General features: G+C 36.3%; 1 long non-coding RNA gene across 1 annotated transcript in view; it reads left to right on the forward strand.

Moving 5' to 3' along the window:
* The window catches only part of LOC140158496 (uncharacterized), a 70,194-nt gene extending 52,060 nt beyond the window's left edge, over nucleotides 1–18,134 (forward strand). Inside the window, exon 2 of the long non-coding RNA XR_011859787.1 lies at nucleotides 17,948–18,134. This is a non-coding gene — a long non-coding RNA (uncharacterized lncRNA). The remainder of the gene's footprint in view (nucleotides 1–17,947) is intronic.
* Nucleotides 18,135–19,237: the final 1,103 nt, after the last annotated feature.

A 19,237-nucleotide genomic window follows, 5' to 3' on the forward strand; every position in this document is an offset into this window, starting at 1 on the left:
CAAAGAGCCTCAGTGGCAGTTCATATTAGATTTATAATTTCTTTTCTCATAACCAAGGGCAGTGGCGTACCGTGGCCGCTCCTACCCCGAGGGGCTGAAGAAAATTCAATTTTGCCGCCCCTTACTCAACAGCCCGAAAAGGTTAACCCAATTTTTTTTCGGTGGTTTGAAAAAGTGAAGAGCAAAAAAAAAAAAAAAATAAATTTGATGTGTGGTATCATTTTTTCAAACATTTGTATACTTTTTCAAAAATTGTCCGCCCTCTTTTCTTTACTAATTCTTATTGCCGTCCCTTCTTCTTCCGCCGCCCCTCTTTTTGCCGCCCCTTCTTCTTCCGCCGCCCGTTCGTTTTGGCCGCCCCCTGCTTTTATCCCGGGAGGCTCGCGCCCTCAAAGCCCCCAAAAATATGCGCATGAAGGGGCTGACAGAAAATGTATTATTCCATTGATTTGTTAGGCCTTCTTTCCTTCGATCTTTATATTCAAATGTTGTTCTATGTTGGCATAGGCTTTTTAGTTTGAGCCTGGTCCCATCAGGTGGGATCGTTCAAACAAGAATTTAAGTCATTCACATAATCAAATTAACAGATTTACAGGTTTCGGTTTTTGGTGTAAATTTACTTTCTTTAAATGCGTCACTTATATGTATAGAAATTACCTGACATGCGGTTCACTTGCACAGATCGTAAAGTATCCTGGCCACTGCCAAGGATGAGAAAATCGTAATTGCTTTCCATGTCAAAAAGAAGAAACCTCAAAAGTATTCCTCCGTAGTCCGTTGCCGATATTGTCACTGTGCAGTCCACACTATTAGGGTACCTTTGCGGGTAACCAGGCGATGTAAGGTTCCTTATATCCTCTTTCATAAGAACAATATCTTTCTCGCCAGGACATAGGTCTATCATGAATTAAAGAGATAACGAGATACACCTAACATGACACGAATACATGTATATATACATAAATCTTCAAGTATCTTTGAAACACATGGCAATACCCGGTATACCCAGGGGCTATTTTAACGTGCAGTGAGATTAAAATTTCGTGCAGTGAGAATTAAAAATCCGTGCAGTTCGACAAATTCAATAGGGGTGCTTTAGATATATAGCACCTATTATTGTTTGGTCACTTTCAAGTAACATTTCAAAATTTTCGTGCTGCGCGCATTTTTCAAAGGGCCTCATACATAGTTTGCGAACCACTAGTATCTCCAGCTCCCACGCCACGCTTAGCTCACGACATTGTTTACAACCTAAACAAGGTCTGCGTGCTATATGGGGTGGGGTGTGGCAACGCTCAGCGATCCCAACCAAAAAGGCACAGGTGTAGATCCATGGGGTGGGGTGGCGGTGATCCTTTATAATATTATATATGGGGGATGGTCCATGCAATCATCCCCTCTCCCCCATGTTGACGCCTGTATGTGGGTTTCTGACAAAATTGACTTCATAGTTGGCCATTTTTTCGTTAAAAAAGTTTTGTGCTCTTCTCAGTATTTGTTATACCTTTGTATCATTCATATGCCTATTTGACCATTTTAGCTTCATGTCAAAATATTTCTTGCGCTTCCCGCGTTTGTGTACCATAAGTTTTATTATGTTGCCGAAAAGTGCTTAATATGCAATTAAGATTGGCAACACGCACCGCACCATTCTTCAACGCTGTATTGACCTACTCTAACATACTGGGGGAAGAAGGAAGAAACTCCCCTACAACCAAGGGGCCAGGATTTATTTGGGGCTGATTTTCCTTTAAAAGGGGACCTTGTCCCAAAGTATTGGACTTTTTTGACCAAGAAAGCATAAAAACCTTATCTTTTCCTCGCTATGCTCACAAACGGGGAATTTTTTTCTATTTTAACGAAAAAGCATAAATAACCATGTGTTTTTTCACACGCTACGCTCGCAAAGTAAACCTTTTTGGCCTTTTGGTGATGGGGGAGGGTGATGCATACATACGCCTCTCCCTCCAACACCCCCTCCCGCGAGTTCCGGCGTCCGTGCTGGTTGATCACTGAGACTTTACGTCGCCAACGTGCAGTGACTTTTTTCTCCTAAAATAGCCGCTGTCAATACCGATGCTGGGCGATAATTCGAGAACACTTCAGCATCTTCTTTTAATATGTGTAGATTGGTATAACTTTTAATTTTTGAGGGGCAATACCTGTTGTTGTAAACAAAGCTAAATAATTAAATTAAATTCCAGTCCATTTTTTGTATTGTTCCGGAACTGATGTGTATATGAATAGACATTCATGTATTCTTTTGTAATTACGATGTCATATTTTTCACAGGGAAATAATCTAAGGATTATTTGGAAATCGAAACCACGCTTTTAAAAACATTGACTTGTTCGTAGTTGTATACTTTGATCAAGATGACTAATTTCAAAACCTGGTATTCTGCGTTCGCACGATGATGTAACAAACTGAAATGAAAACCGAAACTGGTTTCTACAAGTGTTGAGTTTCTAACACAGGTAAAATGAAAATTGCTGTGCAAAAATACTTGATTGGCCCTTTGTATTGAGGTCACCTATTACAGGTGTCATAAGTCTAGAGAATCAAACTATTATGATCTCGACAGGCAGCAGTGAATTGTTTATCAAAGAAAGCCTTCTGGTTTGATATGGAAATGGAAATTATATGATATGGAACTGCCCCCAGTAATTGTCCCTGATCTGTTGCCCATCCAAAACAGACAATTCATACCACATAATGTCGTAAGACGACAGTGTCTTGCCTAAAACTCCTTTTCGCAAGGTGTACATTCCAGCGGACCACATTATTAATTAATAATATTAATTGCATGAGCGTAGCCAGAATTTTAGCACCGGGACAAAGCCAAGTTTTCGTCCCCATTTTTCAATTCCCCCCATTTTTACTAAGATTAAGGACACTTTACTCTTTGCAATCCCCATTTTCTCCCTGAAAAAAATCTGTGAGGTGCAGTTTGACCCCGGCTACCCCTATTGCAAGTATACTTTCCAAAATTTTACGCACCGCGTTAGCTCGCGTTAGTCGTGTTGGAAATAATAATTATAACAAGAATATAACTCATCAAGAATATATCAACTGTTCATACAACAGCGTGAAACTTACCCGTAGAACAACCGATAACTAAAAGAGATAGCCCCAATAAAAGCTGTAGAAACAGACATCCTCCCGATGTGCTCGCCATCGTTGTTGAAGACCAAATCAGTAGTGTATTATTTCTTTTATTAGATGATTAGTATGCACTTGTGTGTCTGCGCAGAAAACTTATCTTTATTTTTTATACGTGTTGAATGGGTGTGGTTGTCTCTGTGCACATGCTACAAACTGGAGACCGTGACTTAGAGTCATGAAACCTTTATTTTCAACTGTTAAAAGCGGGGACCGTCAGCAGCCTAAAGTTTGGTACGATTGGCTGCAAGTTACGCAGAAATCCATTTGTATGTCCCATATCCGTGAAAGAAATAAATCAAATCTTTCCCGATTGAAATTTCATATAAAAAAGCAAAACAAAAAGCCACCTTTAATGTATAATCCTTCAAAACGTCCTCAGTTAGGCGGGCGAATTCGAAAGAAAAATCCCGTTTGCATAGTATCCATGTTATAGAGACCACACAGAGACCACACAGCGCCATTGTTTGCTAATTATAACATATTAAAAGTTGAAGATATGTACACACTGGAATTAGGTACATTCATGTGTAGGCACTCTATAAATGAGCTGCCCTGTTCATTTGATAATTATTTTACGTTCTGACATACATAACTACAAGACACGATATGTAAATGACCTAAATCTAACCAAAAATAAGACAGTCTTTTCTGATCATGCCATACGTACAAGAGGTCCCATTCTTTGGAATTCTTTAGATAAAACCCTGAAAGCTTCAAAATCTGTTAAACATTTCCGCAATCAGTTCAAAACAAAACTGATCTCTAAATATAATTAATCTTTTCCGTGAGCACCCCCCCCTTCCCTTGTCTTTTTGGTTATGTTATGTGATGTTGATTTATTTTGTTAATCTCATTTGATTTTAGGGAAAGGCTAACTTTCAGACCTTTTTGGTCTTCCAGCCTTTTCCTCCATATGTACCGTGTTTATATATATTATTATGTAATGTCTTTGATTTTTATGGAAATAAATATGAATGAAATGAAATGAAATGAATGAAATGAAATGAAATGAAATGAAATGAAATGAAATGAAATGAAATGAAATGAAATGAAATGAAATGAAATGAAATGAAATGAAATGAAATGAAATGAATGAAATGAAATGAGGTACTATCTAATAAAAATTCCCTTAAAAAGGGAAGGCCAGCCTCAATGCAGAAGAGGTCTTGTAAATAGTTTGGGTCACCGTGAAAGGCATTTTTAGGATCACGCTTACATCCATGTTACATGACAGTTCACCAAACCATCAATGGTGAGAACATGCACACTGAAACAGCAAAAACATTAACTCCTATAACTCCTGTCAACTCTTTAATTCATTACTCCAAATTGTTCTGTATGTTTGTCTTTACTGCTTTTTACCCATGCTTATTATTAAAATCAAGAAATACACTGCAGTTGTTAGTTAATTCGCTACCGTATGTTAACTCAACTTACATGCACATGTTATTTTAAAATAATTTTATATTATTTTGCAATGTATAGTTTACTATAAAGTAGATAGTGGCAAGCACATGATAAAGGACTGATCATTCACTACAATCTTCACTTTTAAACTGTATTTTTGAATGTGTTGATTGTTAGTCCGAAACTCCTGCAAAGCTATGGACCTACTCCATTCTGTAATAGTCTGCATTGTGTGTTTTCTCAGTCTTCAATCATTTTGTTGAATGTAATTTTATGAATCAAATAAAAAAGATAGAAATTGGCCTCACTTTAGTTATGTGTCATTTTACAGTATTTATAATTTATAAAGTAAGACAATAATTTATTTGAATACATGAATACAAAAGCCACCTAAGTCCATAGGAAGTGATTTTGAGAGAAAAACCTGTGTATCATTTTAATTCCTTCAGTTAGATTTACCTGGTCAATATGGTAAGTTTTACGTGCAAATGAGTGGATTAACCTGTATTAGGTATGACGATTAGCATTTCAGGGACTTCGTGGGGTTCATTTTAAATTTTGGACTTAGGTGGTTTTTTGAATCATATACAAAGACAACAATGTTAGAATGAGATTACCACTAGTAAGATAATACAAAATAAAGCACACAGGTATGTATAATGTTGATAAGCATTCTGCCATGTAATATAAACCACACACTTTCCTTTATTAAACCCATTTTTTGTTCAAAAGTCACTCTCTAGCAATGAATGTGTTACAAGTGGACTTTTATACATAATGGATTTCAATCAATGTGTTACAAGACTCAAATCATGGAATTGGGTGATTCTTTCATACATGCTATTTTTCACATGCTTAATAGACACAGAGAATGAATTTGAGTTGTTCTTTCATACATATGACAGGCCTATGTATAGCAACAATTTCCCATGCTTAACTCAATTTGGACAAAGTATGGACGTAGGTGGCTTTTGTATTCATATATTCATTTATTTTCTATAAGTGCATGTCAAAATATGGGATATATTGTTCAATATTATAGCTAGCCCCTAAAATTTTTATTTTCAATCGGATTTTTCCCGTTGAAAAGACAAAACTGATGTTAAAGATAGCAATAATATCATCAATAACATTTTGAGTCAATTTTATCCATAAAACGATACAGGATAGGATAGATAATTACTTTGACTTCAATGTGGTCCATATAATGAAGATTTTGATTGATCTGTTATCAACATATCAATTATGCACTCACAGGCAACCAAACATCATGCTATGCTCAGCAGTCCACTGATATGACCTCGTGATCATTCCCCGCTTTGACCATGTCATTTTTTTGATATGCTGATTGCTGAACAAGTTTATGTTTATATGTGTAGGCCTAACCTATGATAACTTTTAAGTCATAATTAATTCAAACATAACTTTGGCAATACTCAATCGTTTTCGTTCGTTGAAACGGCAAAACATACTTTCTTTTCCTTGCAAATCGAATTAGCAGACATCAAAAACATTTCTACCACGAGAAGTAAAAAAAATAATTCATACCGATAGAAGAAGGCTATAATCTTAGCTAATCTTTAGTGTACACAAACCCCATCTCAGAAACAGGTACCAGCCCTATGGGCTGGCGAAAACACGAGTGAACAATCGTGAATATGTCATCATATGCTAACCATCGGGTTTTTACGGTATTATTGGAGGAAATAAGCAAGAGTAACTTGCACCACGGTATTGACGAAAATGTTAAAAATACATTACTTTTTCATTTCAACAGACGAGTTCTAACTATAGCAATTAGCATTTTGAAAACACTTAATATAATAAAAATAATATTTCAAACACGTCATGCAGTTCAACATTTAATTTAGAAGATGTCAGTTGACACTTGAGCTCAAGGTTGGGCTTGACATCCCAACTTATTACTATCTCTGACGATTTGACAACGTGATAGGTTGACTATCCTTGCATCATAAGGTGCTTCAATTTTAGTTAGATCACGTAGCTCTATGGGTGATTTTGAGTGAGCATTTATTCCGCCTCCACAGGAGGTTGTATGTTTTGGAATTGACACCTAAAATGCCGCACATTGCGCGGCATGTAGGCCGATTGTACAAATTATATTCTGACAAGTACTCTAATTTCCGCCCAATATTGAGAGCCCAATATATATCCCCCACTTCTTCATTGTTGAAGACCAAATCAGTAGTGTATTATTTCTTTTATTAGATGATTAGTATGCGCTTGTGTGTATGCGCAGAAAACTTATCTTTATTTTTTATACGTGTTGAATGGGTGTGGTTGTCACAAGTGCACTTGCTACAAACTGGAGACCGTGACTTAGAGTCATGAAACCTTTATTTCCAACTGTTAAAAGCGGGGACCGTCCGCAGCCTAAAGTTTGGTACGATTGGCTGCAAATTACGCAGAGATCCATTTGTATGTCCCATATCCGTGAAAGAAATAAATCAAATCCTCCCCGATTGAATGTTAACTTTCATATATATAAAAAAAGCAAAACAAAAAGCCACCTTTAATGTATAATCCTTCAAAACGTCCGCAGTTAGGCGGGCGAATTCGAAAGAAAAATCCCGTTTGCATAGTTCCCATGTTATATGCATCTGGGTACATGTATACGTGTGTGGTATATAGGGGTATATTTCTGAGGGTTGAGAGGTAATCTCTAAAATATACGAGTGAACAATCGTGAATATGTTATTCTAAGCGAGTGCCTATAGTGACAACTTTAAAGAGAGCGAATAAGAGTTAATTTTGTGTGCAATTTACTCTGAAAACAGTGAAATATAACTTCATTGGAGTGATCACTGTATACAATCCATAAAAAAAGGGAGTACGTGTTGTATGTGTGGGGTATGAGTGTGGGGTATTATAAAAGATGTTCACCTAATTTGCCAATATTGTTTATTGCAATACCGTACCGCATATGTGCTTGCTCTCGAACGCTTTTGAAAACATGAAATTGTACCAAAGTCCGGCCATTTACCATGTTTACCAACTGAGCTAATGGAGTCGAGAGTCAACTTTGCAGGTTTATTTGTTCGTATATAACTGTGTGTACTGATGGTTTGATGGGGCTCAACTTGTTTGCATGTTTTAAATGCCCTCAATAGTAAGCACATATGCTATCTATCGAGTTTTTACGGTATTATTGGATCAAATAGGCAAGAGTAACTTACACCACGGTATTGACGAAAATGTTAAAAATGCATTACTTTTTTATTTTTATTTCAACAGACGAGTTCTAACTATAGCAATTAGCAATTTAAAAACTGTCTGCCTTACAACACTTAAACTGCCCATTTAGTGATTTGCTCAGTACCTTTGTCATTGTCATAGATGTGCTAACATAAACTGCGAGTGGTTCAGCCGAAAGCCGTGTATTTAAGACAAAATAAAATAATTTTTTTTACAAGAATCTGTAATTTAGATACTGACAGTATCTATATAAATTAGCTACATGCATTTGAATGGGGCTTCAACTTCGTCAGTACTGCTGTTTTCTTCGTTTTTTTGCCAAATTTGTCATTTCATAAATACCAAATGACAATTTGAATGACTTATCCTTCACTTTTAAGCAATTTATAAAAAAAATTAATTATTTTACACTTGCGCTGGGATCACTGAATGGGTATTTAATATATAAAAAGAATATTTCAAACACGTCATGCAGTTCAAAATTTAATTTAGAAGATGTCAGTTGACACTTGAGCTCAAGTTTGGGCTTGACATCCCAACATATTACTATCTCTGACGATTTGACAACGTGACGGCACGTTAGTTTGAATATCCTTGCATCATAAGGTGCGTCATTTTTAGTTAGCGATATTTTAGTTAGATCACGTAGTACATAGTTCTATGGGTGATTTTTGAGTGACCATCTATTTTTCCTACAGCTTGTAAGACCATAGTGGGCACAAATGTTTTTGGGCACCCTTACACCTCAAAGAATAAAACTAGAATTGGTTCCGTATTTTTCTATGCTCCTTATGTTTCCCACGAAGGGTCGAAGGTCATAATAGCGTCAAAATTTAATATTTGTTCTGCCATGCTGTAACACACCTCAATTTGTTCCTCTCGTTGTTTAGACTATGCCATAGTCGATTTTTGATAAATAAAAATATGTTGTTAATCATGATGAATGCATTCAGTTGAACTCGAAATAATACTGATGTTTATTAATATAATTAAAGTATTCAATAGTAAATAGTCATAAAAAATTTAGTATAACTTGTGATGTGCCCTGAGTAATTTAATTTAATTATTTAACTTTGTTTACAAGCTGAAAGTATTTCATGAGATGGGAAAGCCCCTTGTACGTGCAAGATGATGGTGTGGAAAGTCATTGTGGAATTCCCCCAAAATTATTGTAAACAAAGTCAGAGCTATGTTTGGAACTTGGAAATCCCCAGTTCATTATTGCACCATCAGGAAAACCCCCCAGGAAGTGATGTAATGTGAAAGGTGAATGTGTATAATTAATCTTGGGAAATCCCAATATTGCAGCAATGTTGTGAAAATGTGATTGAAGTAATGGTTTATTAATAGGTGATGGTTTTTTTGCATGAGTACTGATATAAAAAGCTGGAGGCTTTTGTTGGGACTTTACAGAATGCCATGGGTGTGATGGTCTTCGTGCTTCAAAAAAGAAGTACATTTTAACCAGTTTATGTAGCCAATAATTGAGCTATTTTAATACAGCAACGAAAGAGATAGCGAGCAAACAAATGTGCTCTTCCTCATCAAAGGATTAAAGTTCTTCTGTCAAATTGCTGGAGTTTGCTGGGTTTGTGAAGGCCACGCATCTGTCAAAAAACAGCGGAGCTGTGTTAAAGAAACCTGTTCCCTGGAAAAAGAGTGATTGGTGAAAGAAACACCATTAATGGAGAAAGCACACTGCAAAAACAAGTGTTAATACATTAACCCTATTTGAGCAACACTTTTTAAACATGTTAAACCGTTAATGTGTTAAAATATTAACATTTGTGTTAAAATATTAACAATTATGTGTTAAAATATTAACACTTTCACACTTTTATTAACACATTAACACTATGATTAAATGAGAATGTTCATTTTTAAATGCTTTAACACGTTAACACCACTTTCCAAAAACAAGTGTTAATATATTAAGTGTTACTTTTTAAACACGTTAAACCGTTCATGTGTTCAAATATTAACATGTTTGTTTATATTTTAACACACAATTGTTAATATTTTAACATAAATGTTAATATATTAACGGTTTAACATGTTTAAAAAGTGTTGCTCAAATAGTGTTAATCTATTAACACTTGTTTTTGCAGTGCAGCGCAAGGAGATATATTTGTGGATATAGCAGCGCAAAGGAGATTGGAGGAAGCATCATCATTTTCGTGTGAGGATTTCATACGCAAGGATATTTATAAATGCAAGTGTACAATGGACTTCGCTGATTTTCGCAGGACAAGTGAATAAGGATATATTACATCAGTCGTCCAGAACATTGCAAGAACTCTAGAATCACCAACAAGAAGACCGCTGGTTAAGTACCGATAGAATAAAAGTGATTGTGTGATTTTAGTGTATATTGTTGTTATATGTACCAAGCATACTTTGTTTTCAATTAAAGACTTAGATTATGTTAGCTTAATCAAACAGTGTATTTGTGTTGTGCATTCGTGTGAGTTCGGGTAAAAGGTGATTTTGGCCTTGAGTCAGTGCAACTCGTAACAAACTAGATCTAGCTATAATTTCTGAACATAGCCAGGCGTGCCAGGCTGGAAATGCCTATCTTAAAATTTGACCTTTGACCCCTAAACATTGACCTTTGGGTCATAAATATTTTTAACATGTTTTTGTAAGAATCATTCCTGTTGAATTTGAACTCGATTGGAACAATTTCAAAATTTGACCTATGACCCCTTAACTTTGACCTTAGGTGTCATAAATATTTCTAACGTAAGGATCATTCCTAATGAATTTGAGCTCGATTGGACCAAGTTTTGACCTTTGACCCCTAAATTGTGACCTTTGGGGTCACAAATATTTTTCAAATGTTTAGGATGTTATAAGGATCATTTCTGTGCAAGTGGCATCAGCGTACTAGTTTTTTTAAACCGTAAATGACCCCTTAATGACCTTTGACCCCTATTCAGTTCGTACACGGGGCCCTGCCCCGAGGGGAGGGGCACTCCAACTTTGGAGGTGACGCGTATGTAGGGCTGTTAAGAACCCCTTTTCAGCGTCGCTGTCACCCAAAGACCACATATTTTTTTACGAACACAATGTTCTGTCACCCGAAGACCCCATATTTTTTCATTTGATCTGTCACCCAAAGACCCTTACAAGTTCAATTCGTCGGTCGCAACACATAGTGGCGTACGTGAAGAACAAAAATACGTGTCCGAGAAAAACGTTTTTGAAGGACATGCTACAAGTAACGGAGTCAAGACTCCTCCACTGTTATCTCTCAGTGGCCCGATTTTATTTGAAATTGAAGTTTAAGGTTCAAACTATTAAACTATATCTTTAATAGTTAAAAAGGAATAACTATTATAGGATATTAGCTGGCTCTAAACCTATACGCCACTATGTGAAACGGAAAATTTGAAAAATCACTCTACGCCACTATGTGTTGTGACCGACGAATTTTAACAGCAACTTTCATTTACCACTGATTTTGTCACTTATTTTGAAAAAACAAAGAAATTTGAAGCCATTTAGAACTAGAAATTCGATTTTCGAGGTTTCTGTGGCGCTGTTTCGGCTCTCACCCAAAGATTCCATTTAAAAAAAGCTCATGTTCTCACCCAATGACCCCTTATTTTTTACATTTTGCTCTCACCGAATGCCAAAAATCATGCTCTCACCCAATCACCCCATATTTTTTACATTTTGCTCTCACCGATTGCCGCTTAGTGCGAAAGTGCCAGCCCTACACCTATATCCATTTCAAATTGAAGTGCCCCTCCCGGGGGCCCTGCATCATATAACAATTGCACAACAAAAATTTAAAATTACATATAAAATTACAACAAAATCATTAACACGTATCAAATCAAACCAACATGACAAAATAATGTAGCAACTAGAGGAACAATTATTTGACAAAAAAGTGAACATCTCTGTTGAGGCGATCCTTACATCATAATTCATTTTGTTCCATACCTCAAAACCACTGTACGAGAAACAAAATTTAAAATATTCGGTATCAGTACCATTAGAGCAAGGTGGCAACGCTAGCAGACCAGCTGCAGCTTGTCTTGTATTAATGCCATGATTATCAGATTATATATTTACATTTGAAAGAAAGATACGATACAACATTGATGAAGATCATGAGAGATATTTAACCTAGTATTCATAATTGAGAGCAGAATGCAAGGATAGATGGAAGGCTTCTTGCTACCCCTTCGAAGTCGGCTGCCGTTGTTTTGTAGCACACTCTTTGCAGAAGTGATTACGACTGAGATCTAGGCTTCAACAGAAGAGAAATAAAGTCAGTTAGCAGGACAGCGTCAGAGGCGGCAGAATCAGGAACGTCGTGGTAGTGGTCCAAGAGGAGTAAATAATATGAAAGTGAAATCCTCAGCCAGATCAGGCAGGTCAGCTAGCCATATCTATTACTTGTTCTCATTCCTTCATATCAACTCCAGTCATACTCTTCTTTGTGGAGCTGGGTAGCAAGAAGAGCAGATGGCGTAGGCTCAAGAATGGTCTTCCACAGGGAAGTGTACTTGCACCTCTCCTCTTCAACATCTACACGAATGACCAACCAAGAAGTGAGAACACTGTTCGATTCATCTATGCTGACGATCTCGGTATTGGAGCTTTCATCAGGAGAATTAGGGAAGCAATCTACATTCGTAAAAAGGGGGCCAAAGCAATCAACCGCGACGAAGGTCTCGTATCTCTCGATCACATGTACAATCCACTGCTCAAAACAAAAACATCTTCACTTCCGGGAAATTTTAAAAAGCCGTTTCGCGGGAAAAGCATTAGACCAATTCACTTGTGATCAAGCCATCAGCCCTGATGGTGCATACTGCAGTTACTGTCCGTTTTCCTATACACAATACACAGTGCTCTTACCATTGACGCGTAACCTCTACAAATAGCGTACGTTAGAAGTATGGGTAATTGCCTAGTTAATGTCGCTGTGTGAAAAACAACCGGCCAATATTAAAAGTACTCTTCTAAAATTCTAGAAAATATAGTTTTGTAACATGTCCTAAATTTTTAGCTAATTTAGATGTTTGGAAATATTCGCAATTTGGTGTTTTAGTGTATGTTATAGGTAACAGTACATTACCTAGTTAACGTTGCTGTGTGAAAAACAACCGGCCAATATTAAAAGTACTCTTATGAAATTCTAGAAAATATACTTTTGTAACATGTCCTAAATTTTTAGCTAATTTAGGTGTTTGGAAATATTCGCACTTTGGTGTTTTAGGAAGGATATGTAAACGACAGATAACACCAAAAAATATGAAGAAATTATTTCCAAACCGTGTTCCGGCCCACAGCCATTATGTTTCTCATTTTCAAGAATGTGGTTAAAAATATGCACAGTCTTGTCTCATTTCGTGAACAAAGGCCACACAGTAATTGTTACCTTGCGTTTGCTTTATAATCGTTCACCCAACTGAAACTATAATACCAGCTCATTGCTCAAAACAAACACATGTGTGTGTGGATTTAACCAGAGAAGATCTGATGTAACATAGTTGAGATGTTTTCAATGAGTGCTATCTTGGTTTAACAGACTTGTGTTCGGGTTTGTTTTTAATTTGACATGTTGTCCTATTTGTCATAATAGCGCTATAATTTTTAAATGTATAGCTATAACGTGCTATATAAATATTATTATACCGGTATGTAATATTATGTATAGGCCTATGGGGGTGGGGTGGGTGCAGAGGTGTGTGATGTGGGTAGTAGGGGTGTATGTAGGGAAACTTTGGGGTGGTACTCAACACATTTTAAATATGACTTTCAATGCAAGGCTCATTATTGCCACAATTGTGTTCTTTTTTCCTTTTCCTTTTTCCTCTAAGACTAAATTCCACTCACTGAATACCCTTTCAACCACATACTACGACCACGTCTTTATACTTAACCCATGAAGACAAATCAGTCCACTTCTACAGGGTGTCCCAGAATGATTTATACCGAGAAAGATGTAATTTTTTTAGGTATGAACGGCATTTTGATTGGTCATACTGTTTTGCATTTGAAGTTCTACATATATTTAGCTTCCTCAGATTTTTTAGATTTTAAGAATTGGACGTTTCTAGTAGAAGTTAGAGAGGATTGCGTAAAAAATGGTGAATTACAAGTTTTAACAAAGCAATCTATTTTGAAAATCTGTAAAATTACTAACCGTTCAGCACAAAGTAATGTTATGCAGTATATTGCTGTGCCCTGTTCTTACTTCTATCGTTTATTTATGATGTTACGAAACAATCATTGTATGGAATAAAGGATTTGTTACGCTGAGTGACCTTAAACTATTCTTTCTTTGGCGGCAGTTTTGAAGACAATTATTGAAGTGTGCGAGTTTCATCATTTGAAATGCCGACAGTGATGGATTTTTCATAAAAGTATAGAGAAGGTTCGTCCTTAGTGTCACAGTATGCATTTATGTCCACAGTATATTGGTAAACCCACAGCTACGTAACGAAGAAGATTAAAATGTACTGATTCTATTGGCGATTCACAAGTAGATCCTAATTGGGTGGTGTTTGATCAGGTAAGAATTTGACGTGTTATGAAGCTGCTATACAACAGTTATGCATTACATATGCAGAAAAGGGTATAGAAGTTGTTGCAAGCAATAGTCATAGTGTCATCATTCATTTGTTAAGGCAATTATTATAGCATTTGCTAGGGAGGACGCCCTAATGGTTGTTAAAATTATGATTTTTACACGATTGTAATGTAGGCCTATCTCATTAAACGTAATCTTGTTCAATACAACCAGCCGATGACATACTCGGCCGACACTGTGTATTGCGAACCGCGGTTGTCTGTTTATTTCTTAATCACAAACCATCTACTCAATCTGATCTAGTCAACTAAAGTTGTAGTTCATTCATATGTAAATGAGGCAGTACGTGGATTGGTAAACACGTACAGCAAACAATGACGAACACGTGAGCTTTGTTTTCTCGGTAAATGATTGGGTGAATAGAGGCCGTCAGCCTTTCGCCATCTTGTGGGTGCAAATGATACGCGTGTTCATGCGTCAGATATTACGCGCAAGGCGCAGCATGCCACGCAGCTGTTATCATGCATCGACACAGTGATTTTGCTGTTCACGCATGGAGATCGAACGACCATCGCAGCGTGTACCCACAAGATGGCGGCATATGACGTCACGCTGACGGCCTCTATACTTTTAAAATATTCATGTTTAGCTAGCAAAATCTCATTATTTTATATTTTTATTTGGTATAACCATGCAAAGACTAAGTGGATTTACCATGGCGTAAAACAACTCGGTTTTGTAGGCAAATGCTTTACCTCACGATCAAGGAAGTGGACTAAAATAGTAAAAATATACAAATTTAACGTTTTGTTCAATTTGTCCCAGTCTATTTTGTTTGCTGGAGCGGGGCAACTAAATTGTTCCACATCTCCCCTAAATGCAAGTGTTCGTATTGAGTTTTGGGTCAAGGTTAGAGGATATTGGACCTTGACCATGAAAAAAATATAACTTCAGTATCATCGTTGCCATCCTGATATAATGGAACTACATCAGAGTGTGTGGAGGTAAAAATTAGCCCTTTTATTGATACCAATACAAAAATACATTTACTCCATGGGCACTAATTCTCATTTTCTTTCAGATGAAGTACCATCAGACTTTGGCTTCCAAACCAGGCCCCAAGGAAGAAATCCACAGACCGTAGGATAATATAACATCATCACAATAGAGTCTACAATTTATATTTAAGTGAGATAAAACTAGAAATATTATCTACTTTTTACATTTTATTGTTGGAAAACCAGCACATTATAAAAGAAGAATACGTGAGAAGAGATGAGTGAATAATGAAGTGATTGTATGATGTAAACCAAATGTACCTCCTTCAATGATACAGCGTTATACATTATAATTAATACACTGCTCAAACTAAATGTAATCGTAAGCTTATTGAAACACTAATGAGAAAATAATAAGTTCAAAAAACTAATACTTGATTTTAGCAAGATATGGCAATATTTACACGACAATAAATATCCATATACCCCTTAAATAAGACCTTAAACTCCCTTGCAGGGGTGTAGATTTTGAAAGGAGTCACCCATTCAGGCTAACCCCAGTTGAAATTCACACTCCCCGTGTGCAAGATGCAGGTAGTGTCTTCCATTATGTAGGAGTTGTATGGATTTGTAATCTCAGATGAACTCGCGTGAGAGCCTCATGCAGGGCCCGATTCCAATATATGATATGAGAGGGTTTAGACAACTGACATGCTGATAAGTCAAGTTATCTACTTGAGTATAATAAAAGCAATAATGTTCAATGGCAAGATATTGCTAGGAAAAATGTAAATATAGATTATAAAGAGAATTTATTATCCTATGCATTAACCAAGAACGTATTTTGGGGGAAATGAACATTTTAAAGTAAATCAACGAAGGGCCATGTTTATGGTATACACATGATGTCAAATACCTTTCAGTTATTTAATAGTTTACCTATTCATATATGAGAATGAAAGTACACACATCCCAATTTTTTTTCAATTTTATGTTCAATGTTTCAATTGTTAGATTGCTTTAAGGGGGTACTACACCCGTGGCCAATATTGTGCCTATTTTGCATTTTTCTCAAAAGTTATAGCGCATTGGTGACAATTAAGATATGTATATTATAGGGGCAAGGACTACAACAACTGCACTGAAAATTCAGCAACTCAAGGCAAGTAGTTATTGATTTATTGATCAAATATTGGTTTTCCCTCACTTTTGACTGTAACTCCAGAACTGTTGTCTGTGCGGAAATAAAAAGTCCTTGCCCCTATAATATACATCTCACATTATCTTAATTGTCACCAATGCGCTATATTTTTTTGAGAAAAATGCAAAAATAGGCACAAAATTGGACAGTACCCCCTTAATATATCCGTTTGCGTGTACAAATTACCGGCAATTGTATACTTGTTCTAAAAATGGTAAAATCTGATTTAGAGTTCCTGGTCAGGCAACTCATAGAACACCCTCTTGTGACATCAACTAAAGCGTTGGACATAATGCGTGATATGCAGACATGGCAGACCTCACCTTCTCAAATTTATTTCTTTGGTGTAAATAAACTTGCTGCATTTTTGTATTGCATGTGATTTTAATGTATGTAACTTTGTTACTGCTTGTTTTATACAGCATTGGAAGTGTATTAAATATGTATCAGTAATAATATTGTAAATAATGTGTTGTTAAAAAGATTCAGACGCAATTTATTTATTTTTTCCAAGGTCATCTCGCTTCTAATAAGGATTCTGCGTGCCTACCATAACGTGCTTTATTTATTTAATAATACACAGGCATGTATTTGTTTTAGAGTACCAATATGATAATGATACTTTTCAGATTTCAATCCTCTTGTATTTCTAAATTCTAGACGGTTCATTGATTGACTCAATATTTTTATTATCATACCAACGCCGTAATGGACCTTTGGCATATCCGCCTAACCTTATTACTATTAGATGCGTGTTGACTACGTGCAGGGAAGATACTGCTTCCTAAATCCTAACGCGTTTTGCGCTTGCGTTGTCTCTTAGACGTGCACTTAGAATTAGTCTCCACAGCAGCCAGTTTGGTTCCGCTTCCTCCACACAAACAATCTGCCATAGATAACGAACGAGTTCTTGTTGAGCCAGGAGTTCAACCAACGGTAATCAAGTTCCCGGATGCTCCGTTTCTGATCAGGTTTTCATTGGCTTTGCATTGTCGCCCTCTCAGCTAATCATAAACGGCGTATACGTGTCATTGGCAGACGATTTGTGTGGAGGTAGCGTAACCAAACTGGCTGCAGAGGAGACTAACTTAGAATTGTATTGGTAATATGAATAATGTAACGGCAAACTTGTGGTGTGTTGTGTTGTCAAATTGGTTAACACTGTACCTAAAAGTTATAAGATTTATGCATGTGTATAAAATAATACTACTAAATCCATTTTTCACTTCATGTTTATATTTTGATCATCAGTCTCATACACAGTTAATATTTGTATAGCAACAAACTTCATCAGCCCACTTCTCTGATCAGACTTATTGGTATGGTTTAATTTACTTGATTAATAATTGATTAAATCTGTTATATCTGTTTATTTATAGTGATATTATTTAACGAATTGATTAATAGGTTAGATGATCATTATGAGACGAATCATTATCCCTGTCACACCATAGACTGCAGTATGGTATACTATTAATGCACTTCGTGAATGTTTTGTATTATGCTTTTGTAGATTTGTACAATGTATATTATCAAATGCAATTGTGTATAGGTTATGCGCGAAAGAGTAGAATAAAGCTATTTTTAATTGTAATTCGATATCGAAATGACTTTTTACTTATATCTATTCATGTGTTGTGACAGTTATTATTGTTTTTATGAAAGATCGACACGTCCTGGTAACATCCATCACGATAACCGTATACACACGAATCTCAAGTAGCTATACAGTACACACCCAAAAAGATTTTCATAGCATCCCAGAATACACCATTGTTGTCACTTATGTGGAATTTGACCTTTTCCAGCCGGACCAAACCATAACATATCTATTATATACACATGTACTATATCGCTAACATACACACCAGTTTAATCCGCAGAAATATAAAATGTGCACTACCAATATTTTATTGAATAGACTATATTACGGCCGGCGACGCTAGTTCGAATCCTTTCTTTGAAGTCAAATAATAAAGCACGAAGAGCCTCTACACGACTACCATGAATCAATAGGACATTTACTTCCGGTGCACAATTAAATTTTCCTCTGACCGGGCCTCGGCCGCAAGGGTTATCTGAGAAGGAATGTTCCCCTTGAGAAATTGAAAAAGTGTGGGAAAATGAAGGCCCAACTGAAGCCATTTGGTTCACCTTTTTACACCCTTATAGATATTGTTGCTCCACAAAAAGTGTACGGGTGTCCAAAACAGAAGACAAAACGGCAACTTTCTAACACCCATACGCAGGGAGTATATGAGGGGGACATAATTTGAAAATTAATGCACAATTGAAGTTCTGCAATTTTAATATTATGAGAGGTCACGGGATATCGCAGTTAAATCGGTAACTGGCCCGACAGCATACTAATAATTTACCTGTGACTGTGACAAGTGATGAATAGACAGTCATGTGTAAGCGCCCCATAACCCACTTGAGAAAGTGGTACTTATCTCAAATGTGTGTTTCTACGGGTCTAAAGTAATGTTAATTCAATGCATTGAAATCGAATTGAATTGAAATGAATTTTGGGCGATTTTCATTTCAATGCATCGGAATTGAATTAGAATCGAAATGAGTGGGCTTGGGCATGAATTGAATTGGATTGGAATTGAAATAATCATGAGCAATGAAGAATTGAATTGGATTGGAATTGAAATCATGTTGAGTGATGAAGAATGAAGTGGAATTGAAATG

Source organism: Amphiura filiformis, chromosome 8, assembly GCF_039555335.1.
Source record: "Amphiura filiformis chromosome 8, Afil_fr2py, whole genome shotgun sequence".
NCBI lineage: Eukaryota > Metazoa > Echinodermata > Ophiuroidea > Amphilepidida > Amphiuridae > Amphiura > Amphiura filiformis.